This window comes from Cardiocondyla obscurior, linkage group LG04, assembly GCF_019399895.1.
Source record: "Cardiocondyla obscurior isolate alpha-2009 linkage group LG04, Cobs3.1, whole genome shotgun sequence".
NCBI classification, from domain to species: domain Eukaryota; kingdom Metazoa; phylum Arthropoda; class Insecta; order Hymenoptera; family Formicidae; genus Cardiocondyla; species Cardiocondyla obscurior.
This window is the reverse complement of record NC_091867.1, coordinates 6,433,627-6,452,926: the sequence shown is the minus strand read 5'-3', so window position 1 is coordinate 6,452,926 and position 19,300 is coordinate 6,433,627. Positions and strand designations below refer to the sequence as shown.

Here is a 19,300-nt window from a genome sequence, read left to right as displayed (position 1 = left end):
CGACGGAGAATAATAGCCCGAGTTGAGATGATAATTTCACGTCTCGCTATAGCACCGCGATTCTGATATGCGAAATTACAGCTCTCTGATTTGTTTCCCACATCTGACATTATTACGGAGCACCGTGCATTCTCATGCACTTGTGAAAATACTTTTTACGCATCGTAAAGAGAAATGAAATACCACTGTCGCGTAGTATTTAAGAAGCTAATCAACAAGTTTCAGTAAACGACGACTGAAAGATTCTAAGTGTTGCTTTCTTAGACACTCAAAGGCTTTAAAGCTATTTTTGCGAACGTTCTTTTGAACCGAATACACCTCTCTTTCTCTTTAGTTTTCTTTTTATTGACGATAAATAAATTTTAAATATTAAATATAAATTTCTATGAAGAAAAAGTGTTACTCGTGAAGAGTAATCGTCAGCTGTTCACGTTATTGAGTGTGATGTCTTAAAAAATTTAATCGCGAACAAACGCTTTGCTTTTATATCTTCGAGGAGGCTCGATGTTTCGAGCTGACCGAGTGCATAAAAAAATTGTAAACAGATCAACTCGGCGTCGAGCTCGTCATTTCCGAGAACTCGGTGCGAGAAGGACAACGGTCAGTAGACGATCGGCGCCATCGTCTGTCTCGCTTCCTCCCGAGGTTCTCTCATTCTCTCCAAGGGCCGAAATCTCTAACGGGCTACTTCAGTCCAGTTGTGGCGACCCGGGCGTGAGGACGTATTACTGACCGCTCCGCAATTACGCGTATTTTTGACCGCGGATAGGAAGTTTTCGCACCCGAATTAGTGTCGACGTCGTCGACTGGGATACGAACGATCAATTTCGGTACGCCTGTGCTATCCTATTCATCGTTTAATACTTCGTTTCGTGCTTCGAAAAAAGTGCTTCGGAACGATAGGGTTATATGGCGACCGCAGCGTGCGAAGCGTCCGACGTGAGCCTCCACCTCGGGCATTTCCGACCCGGCTCCCATTAAAATTTTTATTCGGAAAGTTCCGGCAACCGTCATAGTGCAGGAGGACCAGGAAGAGATCTGCACCTCGTCAGTCTTCTTCGTCTCGGCCGAGGACTCTCGTCCCGTTTCGAGCAAGCGATTATTGAGAATCTCGGGGAAGATAAAGTGCGCGGGGAACATTTCGTGTCGCGGCCCCGTCTCGTTCGTCGCTTGGGACAAGTTCCTGGCCTCGTTCATTCCGTCGAGAATTAACAGAAGAATCTACAGGACAGTTTCTTGTGACCGAGGACGATCCGGTGGAAGTAAGCAACGCCATGAATATCGCGATTGCCAATTTCTACAACGAATGATCGTTCGTCGCGCCTCTCAATTTTAATCGGAAAAAATCGCCGCGATAATCCAGCGTCGTTCTTTCGGGCGTTCGTCTCTCGAGTGATAGTGTCAGTGACCAGTGATAGTGATTATTAAGAAAAAGCAGAGCAGTGTAACACAGTGTAAAGTGATGTAAAGTACTACAAGATGTCAGGATAATTTGGAATACTGCGACGAAAGACAGGAAGGAAGGAAGGAAGGAAGGAAGGAAGGAAAGACGGACGGACGGAAAATAACCTCTCCTAACCTAACCAAATTCTGCAAATGTAAGTGAACCGGCAACACGCCACTCAATTTATAATTATCATAAAGAAATGATTACGTTTAACTAACGTCCGAATGTAATAACGCACGCGCTACGCAACGGGTTTTTACTTTTCATTATCTTCGGAAAAATATTTAGTTCATTTTCTATCTCGGGCTCAGTGACGAAATTAATTATGCTTAATTAACGTTCGAATGTAATAACGCGCGCCACGCACCGGGTTTTCACTTTCCATTATTTTCGGAAAAATGTTTAGTTCATTTTCTATCTTGGGGTCAGTGACGAAGTTAATTAATTAAATCCATTCTGTGGTTCTTTATTTCTTTTGATAAATATCGAATCAAAATTTTTTTCCGAGCGTTTTATATGAATTGACTTTTGTACAATTTTAATAACTCGCTGCGAGCGAGTATGGAAAATTAAAATACGATCCCCGACGAGGCGGCGCATCATATCTCAAACACATGCCGTCAGCGTTTCTTTCGCAAATTAATTAAACGAATTAGGGAACGGTTTTATTGAAATACCAGATGGTGAGCTAGGCGTAACGAAAACGTAAAGAAGTAGGAGGACAATGACCGAACAATTAGTTTGCATCATGACGGGGAAGAAAGTGAGTCCTTAGGCTGGCTGACGCGACGTCAACAAACTGTCGACTGTAATTTATAGCGCGTGATGAATAATTCTTGATTCTATAGTTGCGAAGTCGAGACACGCCGGTAACTTTCCAAAATAGAATTGAATGTTCAGGCAAGTTGACGCGATGCAACGCGTAAGGAACCTATTGTGGATACCCGAAGTCGCATACAAATTTCGTCCTGAAACGAACGTGTTTAATAATCACTAGCGTCGACAGCGTCGCTTAAAGTGCTGTCCGGTGCATTATAAAAACAATGTAATAGTAAAATATACACGCGCCCATCAATTTAGTTTTTTAATCAAAAGTTTTACGATTTTCACGGTTTCTCTGCGGGAAGGGGAAGTGTTAAAGTGCACATTTAAAAATATTCTTTCTCATATTTCAACGCCTCTTAAGTACTGCCTAGCTTCGTCGTTACGTCGCACCGTAACCACGTCCGCATACGTTATTCAAGAAAAGTGCTCGCCGCGAGCCGCGCCGGTACTTCCACTGTAATTTGACTTTTTCGCGAAGGGTGTGTTTTTCTGCTTCTTCTTTTTTTTTCTTTTTCCTTTTTTTCAACACGCGCCCGCCGTTATTACCGTCACGAAGAAGTGCATCGGAGGACAATAGCGCGCGGCGATGTCGTTTTATTTGCGCGTACAATGTACTCCCAGGAAAAGAGGACAATGCAGGATTAAAGCAAACGCCGTGTCTCTTGTATTTTCGTCACTGTCACGTTTGCAGATCATAGTCGCGTCAAACAGTTAAATCGCCAGAATTTTTCGTTTTTTTTTCACGTGAAAAATATCCTGATGTCGTAGATCCTGATTCAATCTCGAAAAAAAAAATTATTACATAGACGGTCTGAGTAACGTGTTAATTCCAAGCCGCGCTCATAGCGCAGATTTATAGCGAACATTCTAGTTATGTGCTGTCAGCTTCTATATAGGACATAGATCGAATCGAACACCCTCGCGAGTTAATCGCTGATCCGAGGACGCTCGTAGATGCCGGCAGGCCTCTCGATCGTGTTCCGCGCGAATCGAAAGGCGACTTCTCCGCTCGCCTTGGCTAATATCGCAGATGAAAGTGAGTTTACTGGCGCGACGCGCTCATCAGTAAAAGGATGCGCCCGCGAGTCGCCTCTCTCTTCGAGAGACTTCCTCGCAGCCGGCAAGACGGATAGAGAGGCGTGGGAGATCGTGTCATTCACTGGGTAGCGCTTACTACGGGCGCTATCGGTACGTCACATCACGAGAAACGATCGAAAGTTGCGCTCCGCGGTTACTTTTACGATTCCGCTGCGGGTACAGCGCACGTCGTGACCCTCACGGCAATTCGTAAACCGTTGAGCATCTGGTATGATACATCGTATCGCTTCGAGGCTCCGCCGCTTCCGCTATTATCCCTCAACGTATCTAGAAATGATCTCCTCCAGACGAATAAAAGAAAAAAAGATAAAGTCCCGTCTTGCCGTTTTTTTTTCTTGCGAACCAGAGATTAATTTTATTTTTTTATTTTTCTATTTTTTTTTTATTTTTATTATTTCCGCGGCGAAAAGACGACTTAACGTTTTAATCAGGAGTACGAAATGTAGAAAATAAGAATGAGGAGGAGAAAGAAACTAGAACGGGGTATTAGGTTTGATCGTAAGAGGTTTTCTGGGCGATTGGAATGATCGATATCTCTTTAACGAAGGTATCCACGCCTTGACATTGAAAAGAGTCCTTTTATATCAGCCCACGTTGCTCACTAGGTCGGGAGAAAGTGCGCCCGAGATCGTATATCTTCTGTTTCGTAAGATTGGCGTCAATCTTTTAAACGACTTTGTTGGATGAGCCTCGGAGGTAGCGAAAGATTTTTGCGCGATTTTCGCGGATCCTATCTCGTTTTATGACACATTGTAATGTATCGGGCGATGACGTAAGCGGATAATAGATCACTGGCGAGTCAAAAGAGCTGCGGCTAATAATAAGAAAAGGAGAAAGCAGCAAGGACCCAATTGGCGGGACTAACCTTTCGATCTCCGGGAGTACGATGGAGATTGAAAAGAACAGAAATCACTTTTGTTTTCCGCCTTTTCTTTCCGCCTTCGTGCCGCTTCCTCCCGCATCCTATCGCGGATGAGTTTATACTTATCAATTATCGTCGTCTTTATTTTAAATTCTTTAAACGCAATTTTTTTTTTATTCATGTCTCTAATGCTCAATCCGCCGCTCAATTTCACATTCAATTTATGCTTTTCCACGCATTTTTATCTCAAACCTGCAATCTTTATTTCTATTATTACCGTAGTCGATAATGCGATTGAAAATTAGCCAGCTGAGCCTCCTTGTGTACGTAATAATGACGATACGTAATAAACGACGCAATCCCCGAGGAGGACTCCGATAAGAATCGTAGAGTCGTGACATCGAAAGTTCATAGCAATCGAGTGCCCGCGTCCTGAATGGAACGTTACGGCCTCAACATACCCGCGGGACGGGCATAACTAAGAACGACCATTTACGACGGCGTTTTATTGGCGAATAAACATTTATTCTAGGTTTAAATATTTAGCGTTATCTTTATCGGGCTTGCTCCAAGCGCGCCCGGTAGATTTGCAAAAGCCCGAGGGGTGGTTTTAGAAACGAGATGAGAGTGCGGCGTAACTTCAAACGAACGTGATTCGCGATACAATTCCACAATGTACCGCGCGCGTGGGTTTAATATTGCTATTCCGGCGAATTAACGTTCGAAAATGTTTTGATGACCGATTTGTATTATACTTAAAGAGCGTACCCTTTCGCACAGTCGCTTTGTAGCTCGGGTTTTTTTTCTTTTTTTTTTTGGGGGGGGCAATTTAATTACGTCACGTAATCGCTGGCGGCGAGATTTTGTCTTGTGCAATTTTTTTTCGAACCCTATGTTCGCCGCAATAGTAAGGATAGAATAGAAAGATGTTATCGGCTCATTGAAATCTTAATTAATTTCCTTGATAATCGAAAGTTAGTTTAGTATCGGAAACAGCGCGGTGCCTGCGATGATGGCAATTACACTCATAAGCGTCCCTATAATCAATATCCTCTCATTAACTTCCATTCATTTATACTCTTCGCAGCTTTAATATCGCTTAATTAATTATTACTTGAGCTGCCCGTGCGTTTTATACGATTAACGTGAATTAAGTGATTAATTTCATTTGCAGCGATGAAAAGTCAGTTGTCTTATCTCACTTAAAAGTAGTTTACATAACGATGTCTTTTTTTTATTTTTTTTTTTTCTCTTTTCTTTTTTCTTTTTCTGTTGAGCGATCATGTACAGCTTTCTCTATTAATTCAGTCCCAGTAATTGCCTAGAATTTTTTTTTTTCTCGCCAGACTATTACGCAATTTTTTATTCTCAATTTCAAGTCGCTCTCCTAAGCTTACGTACGTTCGTTCACGTTGAAACGGTTGAATGGCACAAAATGATAATTTGTAAAATGCGGAATCCGTGCGCGGTATAATACGCGGGCAATTAATTAGCTCCTCCTCTCCAAGAGATATTAAACGGGGAATCGTCTCGGGATCGCGACGAAACGCTGCGGGATCAAGCGGCCCTGAATATCGGCGCGGCGCCGCGCCGGACCGGTGGGGATGGAGATCCTGGTGGAGGCATGAGGTCCGCGCGCCCCACGAACGACTCGTCAGTATCGTGCCGCGACTCCCTCGCAACGAGAGAGTTCGCTCCTAGTTCCTCCGCCACGGCTGTTCGCTGTCGACTCTCTTTCCTTTCTTTTTCCCTTTTCTCTTTCTTTCTTTCTTCTCTCTTTCTCTCTTTCCGCCTTCGTATCTCCCTTTTCCCTTTTGTCGAACATCTGACCGCGCGATCGCGCCGCGTTCGCGCGCGTGCGACGCTTCTCGCCGCCTCGATTACCGTTTTTTATTTTTCCCGGCCGCGTGTGTGCACTTCGGAGGTTTTAGAGATTTAGGAAATCAGCTGAAGGGATAGTATTTTCATCACGGACGTACGCGCGGCTTGACACCAGGTACGGTAATTGTCGTACTAGTTGCTCTCTGCACCGATCACGTATGATAACGCGTAATATTGCCATCAGATTTACGCGATTTTGGGACCCGTTGTTTTAACGTCCGTCTATGTCATGTGTTTCGCTTCTTCAGGTGTCACGTTGCTTTTATCCAGAAAACAAGTTAAAGACAAATGCATATTTACTTAATGGATAAAGTTACCAAGAAGTTTGGAAGAACTTGCCGTAAATCGCGTAAAGTCTGAGGTGATACATGTGACGGGGATGGCACGTCTTCCGGTTTAAAAAGCGAAGTGCTTATCCGTCGTTTACACTGCTTTTTCTTTTGTTATATATAAATGTCCTATCGATCCGCCGGTTTCCTCGTCGCCGTTATTTATAGCGCAAAAAAAATGCTTTTCTCTTTAAAGCATGTACTTTACACAAGTTGTATCGGAGCGAGGGATTTCGCGCTCGAAGCAGCTGATTATAAAGGGCAGGTGAGCGCCAGTAAATATCGCGCTCAGGTAAAAATGTACCGATAAATTCGAGGAAAATTTAAAGGCGCATTAGGTACGAGGATCTCCCGTTCGGGTGAAGGGTCATCGTCGACGTTTTCGTAGCCGATGTAACACGCGCTGACGCGAATCGATGGTACGTTACTTCACAAGAAGGAGATATTTAACAAATAATCCTCTTAGCCCAAAGCAAATTGTACTTTCGGCACATTGCCGTTGGCGAAATACATTTCTCTCTGAAGTTTGTTACATAATAATCGAAGCATTCGTCTCGTTATCGAACCTTTTTGGCTGCGCGCGACAGCGAGAGCTACTTTACAATTTTTGCAAAAAAAAAAACAGAAAGAAAGAGAAAAGAAAAAAAAAAGGAAACCTTATTGCCGTGCGCTTCTACATTCGGCCGAAATTAAGAGCGTATGTTAATTAGATTCACGGTTTTTGCTACAGTCGCAAACAGCTTTTTCCCGACGAACGTGTCCCAGTAATTAAGCGCGACAAAGTCTAAATTGAGCACCGCATTGATTTATATCATAAATATCGACTTTATATCTGTAAATTTATTTAATCCTCGAGCTACGATCCATCATTGATCCGTTCTTTGTTTGCACATTTTAATTTTATTTTATTTTATTTTATTTTATTTTATTTTATTTGCAAATAAAATGATGGATCGTTTATATAAAACTGAAAATACCAATGTAAACGAAAGGCTGGTTAATGGATTTATAAAATGTTTGTCGTTTATATGTGGGCGCGACCTCAACAGTTAGTTGTATAAATCAAGTTTTTAATGGAAATTTAGAGTAATGTAATTTAGTGTTCTCTCCCAACGTTCCGCCACTTAATATCGTTACGGTCTACCCAACCCTTCGTCGAGGGTTATAAACGTATCAGGGGGTTGCCATTGAATCGAACAAACTTTGGCGCGTTTCCACGCGTCGGCCTCCACCCGCGCACCCATTTGTATTATTCTCGTTGACACCAGGAAAGACGCAGTTTTTCAAGCGCATTTAAATAGCGGTTGCCGACGTCGCGAAAAATATTTGTCACGCGGCAACATCTCGTTTGCTTTCGGCGGATTATTTTCCGTCGTTGTTTTCCGTCGTAAACTGCTTGCAATATTGTAGATAATAATGTAGGAATTATTTTCGTCTTTCGCGTTCGTGAAAATTTATTCAATTCACTATGTAGAATTTTTCGCGGACAGAATAAACCTGAAGCTTAAGTATTTTTGCTGGCAAGAAAATGTATAGTTACTTTTCGATCATAATCTTATATTTCTAACGATAAATATGTTCGGGTCAATTATAGGTACGTATTATAATCGAGTTCAGCATATTGGTAGAAATATAAAATTGTAGTTCGCTCCGAAAGCGAGTGCAGTCTGCTCTCAGCGTAATTCCGAGACGGTTGATAACTACGCCACGCTGATCCTAAACGTAAAAATTTCTCTCTGCCGGAAGTAACGCGAGTCATTAAAACACAATGATCGGAATGTCAGTTAAATCCCAAGACGTATAAGAAGATTAGCAGCAGCTCCGATACGTCAGACGCTCGTGTTATTTATAATGAGTAACGTGCAACATATCCGGCATTATACGTACAATGCACAAGGAAGTGCAGGAGGCACACCCGATCTTCCTCGCGTTTATCGTACGAAACTAGACACGGAATATTTGCGGTGTATCGCAAACAAGGGCCGACGAATCCGCGAGGCATTTCGCGATAGGAAATGTCACGATATCAATGATATTAGGTTGCCGGGGTATCATTATCCGCTTTGCATCCGTCGCCGGCAGTCGACTCGGCGAAATTATTTACCAAGAGGCAGCTTGCGCGATGCATAAAGGAAATTTCGCTGCTCCATTATCGCGGGAGACTGACAGATCTTTCCGAGAGAGCCTTTTTGCTTTCACCCCGCCGTCAAACTTTCGCGCTGTAGCTTAAGCTGAATACCAATATTTTACTTGACACGTCATTTTTCGGTCTGTTATTCAATATTTTTTTTTTTTTATAACCGCTTTGATTGATATTATTTTTCATTAACGCAAAGTAATATTAACATAGAGCTTGTGAACGCGAGCCGGCATTTTTCTTTATTCCTTCTATTAATTTTGAGCTTGGTTTATTTCAGCTTAATTACATTTATAATTAGTTTAACGTAATAACATTTGCAACAGCCGCCGTACAGCTACATTATAAATTATTAATTATTTCCCCGCGTTTTAAATGATAGATTAGCTTTCTACATTTTGCCAGACAAATAATGCACGGTGGAATAACTTGAAAGATAGTTGGGCGACGTCAGGCAAATTTCATTCCTTTAGGAAGGTCTTACATGTGGATCTGGCAAACCCAATTTGTGCTATCGTGTCGAGAAATCCTTCTGAAAGTCCTTAACTTTAGCCTCTCGGCGAGAGAGGGTTACGAGCTCTATACTTAGCAATGCTGGCATTAAACTCAAAAACATGTTCCTCCAAAATGTTCTAATTTTCTTTTTTTTATTTTATTTTATTTTATTTTTTTTATTTTCGCAAGGAATACGAAACACATCTCGTACAAAACACATATTTTATTTGAAATTAAACTCCGCACGCTACTAATTATATGAAACAATTAACGAAGTTAATAGCATTTATTCATGCTGCTATTATTTGCTTTCGAGCAAAACGCACGTAACAAATGTAGCAAATGTAGCAGATCTTCATTACGTCTCAATTAATCAACATACGTGTAAATGTAATTAGAACCCGTGTTTTCGGTGATGAGAACCGACTTCTTGCTCGACTCCGTGTCGAACACGGCAAAGCGGGACGTTCCTAGGTCGAACTCGTCGAGGTCGCCGTAATTAATTAATCCCGTCTCTAATTAATCCGCGGCTAGATGCGCGGGGCACGCAGAAACGCGGACAAAGCGGCGGATCCGTTGGGCAATACGTCATAACGAAATGTGCGACCCATTTTTGCACGCGAACTTCCAGGCACGCGAGGTGGCCTGTAGAAATCTCGCTCCCCGTTCGTTCGTCTGACAAAAACGTGGCGCAAAAGGGTCCCACGCTGCTGTGTGGCCGACATCGGCGTAATTATGCGCGAGCGCAACGCCGAGAGCTTCTAGCGAGCTTCCCTTACGCGCGAGGGAAAGCGACGATGGAACATTCCTCGCGTTAATAAAGCAATAAAATGTCTTCATCCCGCTAATTCCCCGCCCCCACCCTCCCTCGGCCTTCACATCTCCCTTCAAAGGACGGGTGCTGAATTCCGTTTCATTCACGCGCGCGATCCGCTTGAACTTCTCGATGAAGAATTTTATTGCAGTCGAACTTTCGATACGCGAAACTACGAGTTTGAGCTGATTAGACCCCTTCAAGCCCTACAATATCTTTAGAATTTTTTTTAAAACGTAGGTATCATTTAGACTAAGAAGGAAGTATAGTTAATTCCGGACTTGATTATAATTTTATAATATCTCTGTCGATGAATATAATTTTGACGATTATGTATATAATTGAAAAGTTCTTGCAAATTTTTAATATATTATAAATTTTACACACGCGTGGGCGCCGAAATATATCGCTTGATATATTCGATATCAATTATCTGCCTACTATTGTAGTCGTCTTTGGGATTGTCGTTTGGTACAAGTTTCCAATTATTGTCTCTGATTGATCCTATAGTGGGAGTCTCGCTCGCTGCCAGCGCGGCGCCAAATTAGATCCGGATTACAGTGATTAGTTCTGGAGTCGATTGTAGTTCTGGAACGCGCGTGCGTTTGCGATACTTACAAAAACCGCCGGGTGCAAAAGGCAGTCGGTCCCGCAAAGTGATTCAACTCTTTAATCGGAGCGGCAAGAAAGGGCGATTATTCGGAACACGACGCGACCGATGAGTGAAAATAAATCCGTTGAACGTTTGCAGTGTCGGCGATAAAATCTGCCTGTTTGTGTCGCGCAAATATCGTGCGATGTAAATGATACTCGATACATGCGACGAATCGCTAATTTATTTTATTATTTTATCGGGCTTCGTTTCGACGCGAAATTGAATATCAACGCGAAATCCGAGTTTTGAAAATAACAAATCCGACGGCAAACACGATCCGCGTATTATCACAACGGAGAGGTTTTTCGACAGAGCGCTGCGTGAACAAAAGCAGAAATTACTTTGCTATTTAATAATTTTCCGTCGAGTTTCGTCTCTATGGGCGTACCTTTCAATATTAGAGCTAATGACGTCAATAAGTTGCGACGTTACGACCGCGATATAACGGCGCAGTCACAAACGCGATAACATAAACGCGCGTTTAATATAATTTGATATGCAATAGATGGATATTAATTCGGCCGCGCGACGTAATGACGAGCTCGCGGGGTTCGATGCATTTCGAGGGGGTGCGCTTTCCGTACTGCGCGCATAATTCGCTTCGCCCTGTGACGTTAATCGCGTGCAATGTAAATGCTCTTGTTCAGCATTACGTGGCACGTTAAGCTCGTTTTGCGACAGAATGTAACGGGGCACACGCGCGAGATTTATTTAACAGCCTCTTTTTCGCCGGACCGACGACTATAGCATTTATAATTATGTAGGACGTCGCGGTCGGTATTTACGGAAAAAGAGCGACGATAATTAATATTTAAATGTATATTTAAATTATATTTTAAAGAACGAGATGTGCTTAATGTACCCTGCAAGACGCACACATATATCCGTAGTTCGTTTTCCGAAGTTGATTAGGAGTAAAACAGCTTTCTTTAAGTAAGAAGCAAGTAAGAAGTGACTGGTTAATTTGGTGCTGCATCGAAATATAATTACGCGGACAAATATTCGCGCTAAGGGACTCGCTAAATTTTTTTTTTTTTTTTTTTTTTTTCCGGGAGCATTTTCGGCACGGGTATCGCGATTATCTCGGCGACGGCCTAGCGTTTGTATTTAAAGCGACTCGGGAAATGACTTCGGACTGGAACTAGCAGGGCCACATCAAAGTTTCGGTATTGCCGTAATTCCCAATTTATCGAAGGTACCGCGCGCGGAACCGTGGACCATCTGCTAATGCGATAAACGATCCGTCGGATGCCCGATTTCTGGCTATACTACTAGTAGCGTCTGACCGGTCTTCACATCAAAGCGGCTCTGGCTGCTGCCACTCCCGTGGACAAGTCGCACAGCCAACGCGAATCCCATTATCGATAAAATGTAATCACTTTGACGTGAACATCGAGTATAATGCCGCTCGACGAGCTCCTCTTCTTTTTATCTCGAATGAACGCGATATATAAAAAAGAATTGACGTTTCGCCGTTTATTAATGAAATCTTCTGTTAAAGTATTACAAAATTTTTTTCTGATTTAATACCGAACATTTTCATTTATTGCAATTATATTTTACGAGCATTTTTAATTTTTAATTGCGACTCTTGAGCTCAACTCTTTTAGTTTAATGTTTGATGACTTTGCTAATGCATGAAAGCAATTTATTAAAATTGTTGCATGTAAATACACGGGAATAAAATAAATAATTTATAAATCTAACTTGTATTAAGTATGCTACTTTAGCGAAGGTGATTACTTTCTTAAGGACTTTTCCTGCGTTACTAGGAGATTAATGTCTTGCTATTAGAAGGACGTGAATGAACTGCGGCACTAAATTTATACTTCAGCCGGTGCGCTGTGTTCTTGTCCAAAAGTACATTTACAGCTCTGCAGAAATAGTATGTGTGACATATTAATGAGAAGCTATTATTGCAAATCTTAGAGCAGGCACTATATGTGTACGGGATATTTATATGGTATTTTCTAAAGTTAGAAAAATATCTGTATCTAGATATGACATGTTTCTACAGAGCAATTAAAAATAAAAATGCCGTCGTTATTGCAGATACACGAATCGACTCTGATTTCAATCGGGACACTTGATATATTTCGAACAACTCAAAAGTTTTCGGAAGTATTAAACTCGCGAAAATTAATATGCATTTTAATAACATATTTTCAAACTTAATTGTTACAATATTTTAATATTATTTAATATTACTAGAATTTTTTAAATTAAAATATTACAACATTCTAATATTATTTTTAGTATCAAAAGAATTAAAAAAAAAAAATAAAAAAATAAATAAATAAATAAATAAAGCACCATGCATTCTTTAATTAAAAATGCAGCTGCAACGTTACGACACGGGACGGATTGCATATCCAGCTCATCAGCCTTAAAGCTCTTTCATTTATTAAAAAATATCGGAGAATTTTTCGGGAGGGAAGAACATTATTGAGGCCGTAAACAAAACTCCGTCGTTATTACTTTTTCGGGGGTCTTTGAATCTCGCGTGTTCGACAGCGGGGGAGAGGGCACCGTCCAAGCTCGCAATCGATCGACAGCCGTGTTCCGACATGGGGAGGGTGTCCCGGCGAATGTTCAAAGTTATTGATCTAATAGTACTGGGGAGCACGCTATGGATCCCCAGCACGCGATTTGACGTCGCGCGTGCGGCCATATCGATATCGATATTACGCCCGGCGGCATGTTGCGCGACACTTACCCCGCGCCTCACCCAACGAACAAACTTTACGCGCTACTTTTTATCCCGAATTTGAAAAGTTTGACGATAAACGCGAAAACGCGCCGCAATTCCGCGGATATTTCGAGGTTTGTTGCGGGACACGCAGTTCGGAGTAAAAATTCATCATAGCCGTTCTGATTTCGCAGCGCGGCTAGATCGCGCAGATTAGATATGTTCCTTGACTAGTGGCTAACTTGGTATTAGCAACGATTCGAGCGTTACATATAAGGCTCAGTGCTGAACAATTTTGCTAGATAGCCACGAGATAAACCACGAATTGGCTGGCTGGTTATATATAAGGTAACGGTTAAGCTCAATTTCCACACGGGATATACTTACTAAATAACGAATATATCGCTCGCGAGGGGAACACATACGTGTACTTCATCCATCCGGTGTATTTATCAAACTTGGAAATTTGCCAGTACTTGATAATAGATTTGATTAAACATTAATTCCATAAACAGTTTGTTACATTTCCGCTCGCGCAGATTAAATCGATATCGGCGTATCTTTCTCTCGCGTTACGTGAAATTCGGTAAGTTAATTAAAAACTTGCATTCAGAATGACGTGCGTCAATTTGGAAAAAGCGGAATGGTGAAACGCGTGGGATATGCGGTGCGTGCATAAAATTTCCAAAGATTATTCGCCGGACTAGCGCCATCGATTTTTCCCATGTTCCGTGTTTCTTTTTTTATTTTTTCGCGTTTCCTCCCTCGTCTAATTTCGTTGAAATAATTTTCAAATTAGCATTACAAAGAAAACTGACGCGACGTGCACACGCGTTCCAAGTTAAGACGTTCCGGCTCAGGCTCGTTATCCAGCTGCTTTTGTTCGGACTTCCCTTTTGAGCGACTATCAGAAACGCGAAGCTTAGCGTGCGGAGAGTTCTCAGGTGGCTGTCACGTTAATTAAACACACAGCGCGGTGTATTTCGCGTAAGTCATCACTCGACCTGTGCATTAAGCCGCCTCCGAGTGTCACGGAAATACGCGGCGGCGAAGAAGGTACCCGAGTGGAAATTGATTCCCACCGTTACCTAATAATTAGCTAGTCAATTCGTGGTTCATCCCGTAACTGCCTAACAAAACTGTCTCCAGCACTGAGCCAGAAATGTAACGCTCAAAATGTACCAAGTACGAGATAATTATTACTAACTGATAACGAGCTAGAAAAGCTAGATATCTAAACGTTTTTCGCCGCGTAACTCGTTTACTGCGTGAACCTTTTTACGCAATGCTCGACTGCCGAATCCGCCGGATCCGCCGACCGCCGCGGTAGTGTGAGTGCGTGCGTGTGTTGACATCTGGTCGGCAATTTTTTCTCGCTCTAAGTTCGCAAGGTGGAGGACGCGCGGGCGGCAGACGGTGAGAACTGGTTTGCCCGACGAATTCGGCAGTCGAGCGAGCGTTGCGTAAGGTCAACACACGACAGTAAAAAAGTACGCGGTGAAAAACAATTGGATATCTATGTATTTAGATACATGATCCGCGCTGGACAGTGACTAGACGATCGATACTAGACAGATTTTGTTTCTTTTTCTTTAAATGACAACTTTATTTTCTGTACCGAGCTAATCACTAATTAAGAAATATATTTGATCTGCGCGATCTAAACACTAGCTGTAAAATCAGATTAGCTAGATAAATTTCCACTCGGGTAGCTGCGCTATCAGCTTAACAAGTATAGGTAAATATCACAATCTTGAGAAGCGATCGAACAATTAGAAAAATCCCGGAGAACCGCGAGATCTAAAAATTCGCAGATAGGAAATAATTTTCAAGGAAACAAAAATCTTGATATTTAATTTTCAGCTTTGTGAACAACAAGTGGATGGAGTCGGACGGGAAAGGTTTAAGAGATAACTAATCGGACGCAAATAAATTAAGGATTGAATTAGATTCCCGTCGGAAATATTAGAATGCAAATTAGTTGCGGAATATTTTCTCCGCGCGGCGTGTCCCTGATCCTTTTCCGTCCGCTGTTCCGTGCATCAGCGGCCTTTTAACGAATTCCGAATCGATTCTGTAAAAAGAGTGCTCTCTCCGAACGCGATTTTTAATTCGTGGTACAGAATCAAAGCCGCGTACATGCAGCAAAGGGTCTGAAAAACTCTAAAATTAAATAATAACCGGCGAGAAATTTTTTTTTTTTTGACGACTTCGGATAATTTTTTTCGAAAATAGAAATCTCTTAGAAACCCTAGAAAGATTTTTTCTCAAAATTCCTCTTGCTTGCATAATTTTATAACGCTCAATTTATTTTTAAACTGTATTGGAAGCGGCATGCAAAAAAACGTCTCCCCGGAGTTATACACCGCGAATAACTGGGCAAGCTAAAAGGAAATCGTTGTTGGTTCGATCTCGAGATTTCCTGGCGCTCTTTATCGTTCTATTATAGGTTTTTGCGATTAAATACCGTTCGGGCGGATAAAAATTTCGATTGCACTAGGTATAAGTTCGCGCAATATTATCGAGAAAATATGATGGTGATATGATAGCCCGCCGTTATTAAATTATTACGAGCCGAGTTTAATGCGAGTAAAATAACAATACTTATTTTACATATTTGTCAAATTATTCAGCTTGTACGTAAACTCCACTAAAGTTTCTTAACTGTTTTTCGTTTAATAGTATGGAGTTACCAATTAACGGAAAATAATTAATAACAGAACTTTTACGATGCTCGTGAATAAGAACGTTATTTTAATACGTCGTTGCTAGAATTCGTGTTTATTTTATTAATAAATGATTAAATAATAAAAATTATTAAACTGATATTGCAGCGTTAGCGATAATCATCGCGCCGCGTTGACGATTTCGATCGCGAGATATGTTATCGGTGAGCACCGTGTCAAGAGTCATCGCGGAGAAAATCGGAGACGGTGGCTCGGAAAGATCAAATCCCTGTTACAGAACAAGAGATATCGCGAAGTTATGTGCCCGCGCGAGCAGAGCAGAATCCCCAGGCGATATCGTTGCCACGGCACGCTGCAGCTCGCGGCGGATGATTAGAGCGCATCGGCGGAGGGGGCCGAGGGGGTTTTTCGAGGCAAACGCGTGGGAAAGAAAGTCTTTTATTTCACCGAGAAAGCGGGAAGACAGTATCATTACACGCGATTATGGCACGTATCCACCGCGCACGTTGACGTCCCGCGTTACCGTTCCTCCTCGTTCTCGCTGAATTCGCGGCGCTTGCACGCTTCGTCACACGCGCGATGTATCCGAGATTATTATACAATCGCGCGTTTTCCCTCCCAGACTCCGGCTTCGCTTAGCCGCGTTATTCAATCAAAAATTGGTTTAAATTATAGGCACGCCAATTAAATCAATTTAATCAATTCGGGCATTGTTGCATGCACGTTATTATTGATTGCGTTCGGCAGAAAAGTGCTATTTTGCAATTGCTGTAAAATCTCTGATTCTGATTAGCGTCTGTTTTTGGATTCAATTGAAATTGAGAGCTTGCTGCCAGTCGAATCCGCGATTTTTACAACAGCTGGCCAAGCAGCCTTGTTTTTTTTTTTTACTTGACTTATCGCGAGGTTGTAATGTAATTTTTATTGCGGTCGATCAATTAGTCATTAATTTCGTTATCTCGCATGTAAAGCGGCCGACGTGGCGAAACGCGATGGTAAATTAGGTCACGGCAGTAAACTTTGGCCCTCGCATCCTCGCCGCATGCTAAATGCGGCTGTCTCCTATCCAGTACTGCTGTCATTAAGCATCGCCTCTCGTAGGCTAGACAAATAACACTCGGAAATCGGAGCGCTAAATGCAACGTCGAGACGAGAGAGCGCAATAATGTCGATGAATTTCCGCTTCACCGGCATCGCGCGTTGTGAAATAAAATATTGCGATAAACGCGACGATTTTATTTTGCGTCAATCCATCGGGCGACGCGAACATTTACGTATAGATAAAATTCGAAATGGAACGGTCGCGTTTATCGCTGAATCAAGAGTGAAACAGAAGTGGGAATCGAATCCCATTGAACGCAGTCGAAACGTCATTTTAAAATATTGCTTAAAAAACGTTAAATGTATTATACAGATTCCATTTGTGAAAAATACTGAAGCGTTTTTATATAACCCAAACATTTTAATTTTTTTTTTTAAATACTATTTTTTTCTTATAATTTCTTATAATAATTCCTATAATAAATTTCCGCGACGTTTAGGGTTATATTTGCAATTACGAGATTGTTCAAAGGGCTGATCTCGCCGTCGAGATACAGCGATTGCCTTTTCATTGCGGAAGGAGAGAACCGAGATCTCACCGACCGCCAAATAATAGCTTCCCGTATTATCTGTTTCTCTGATCCGCCCGCGCGAATTTTTCTCCGAAGGCGAAACTTTCATAATTTCTCGACAAGACCTGGTATTTCGAAAAATTTTCTGCACGCGGCCTTCCACCTTCTCCACCGCGATTGCGTCATTTCCCTTAATTCAAAACATGAGATTACACGAGTCCTCCCGTAGCTTGCGACACGGTGACTCAATATGAGAAAATGCGGCGTACCCCCTGAGAGCGAAAATTGGCATGTTCGAAAAGTAACGACCTTAGGCTCACATGAATTGCGCTCGCGGAAAACCGCGGTAACGACGACGCGCGAGTTTGAGTAACTTGCGAAACGTGGAACAGGTGAAACGCTCGCGTTCACTTCGTATCGTTAGCGATTCGTTTTCTATTTTTTTTCTTTTTTCTTTTTTTTTTTTAATATTTTTTATCGATTTCTTTTTTTTTTCAACTCGTTAAGAAACGTCGGATGAAACGTGGGTAAAGCACTCTTAGTTTATCACTTATTAAAACGATGGCAAGTTTAGAACGTGGAGGCGTTTAATATTGGCGCAGATAAACGGCACTCAGCCAACTGCAGCGGCTTTGAATATTTTATTTCTGCATTTGCAGTTGGCAAAGTGACCTACGAAAAGCGAACGCCGCTTGGAAAACGAGAGAGGGAGATTTTCTCATAACCGCGGTATTTTTTTTTCTTTTTTTTTACACGGTAAAATTGCAATTCGACGCCAACGTGTTTTGTAATTTCGGCGGTGATTGACGAAAATGGCCCTCCGATTGAATCGCGGTATTAAAATTTATATTATCAGAAAATATACAGAGCGTCGTGTAAAAGATTTTTATATACATTAAAAAAAAATTTTTTTTTTTTACAAAATAAATGCGAACGTTTATAATCTTTGCGCCGCAATTTCGGATTTTTTAAAACATGAATAATACAACGGATTTGGGGTTTTTTTTTTTTTCTTTTAACGTTATCTGTATAATCCGGAGTTTTTCCGTTTGAAAAATTCCCAAGCGGAACCTTTGACCCAGAAAGTTCTTTAAAAGATCGAGTATTTTGACACGTGAAGCCGATTGCCCGTAATTATTGCGCTTGTACCGAGTCGACACAACTATTCTATCCTCTCGAGGAGGGAAACTGAGGCGGGAACGAGGCGCAGCCGGTCGGAGCAGGGAGAGCGTTGGTATTTGCATAATATGGGAATCGCTTCTGAGGCCGAGCTATTGTTCCGCGCGCGTCTATGCACGCGGCGTAGTATGTGAGAAGATTCGACGAGCGGAAGAACATCCGAATACGTAACCCGGCGATAATAATTACGTTCCTGTTCCACGTAGCGCGGCTGCTTGGGCAACGCTCTCTTCCTTTCTCCCACGCCGAATTGGCCGCGCGGGGGAATGCGCCTTGGTACTCTACTTGTTTGAAGACCTCGTTTCGCCACCGATTGATCCGCCGATCTCAGATAGAGAGCCGCGAGGAGGGATGGAGAAGGGGGAGGAGGGGAAGCTTCTTGACGGAGAATAGAAAACCCGCTCGTTGACAAGAATCTTGGTCACCCGGGGATAAAAGTTAATGAAGCATTCCGAAATACTTTAACTCTTCGATTCTCGCGATTATTTGTTAACGCCAGTCGCACCTGTTCAGGCTGATGTTGCTCGGAAAATCCAGACCGTTTGGTTACTCCGTTTGCGATTCGTTAATTTGACGTGTTGATTTAATC

General features: G+C 42.1%; 1 protein-coding gene across 2 annotated transcripts in view; it reads left to right on the top strand.

Moving 5' to 3' along the window:
• The first annotated feature begins 684 nt into the window (after positions 1–684).
• Thw (chitin-binding domain protein thawb) overlaps positions 685–19,300 on the top strand; it is a 43,933-nt gene continuing 25,317 nt past the window's right edge. Inside the window, exon 1 of one of the 2 annotated variants that reach the window (XM_070654602.1) lies at positions 685–1,598. The gene's annotated coding sequence lies outside the window, so the exon portion shown is untranslated. Of the gene's footprint in view, positions 1,599–5,901; positions 6,229–19,300 lie in introns of those variants that run through there. The other variant, XM_070654601.1, reaches the window with a different exon arrangement.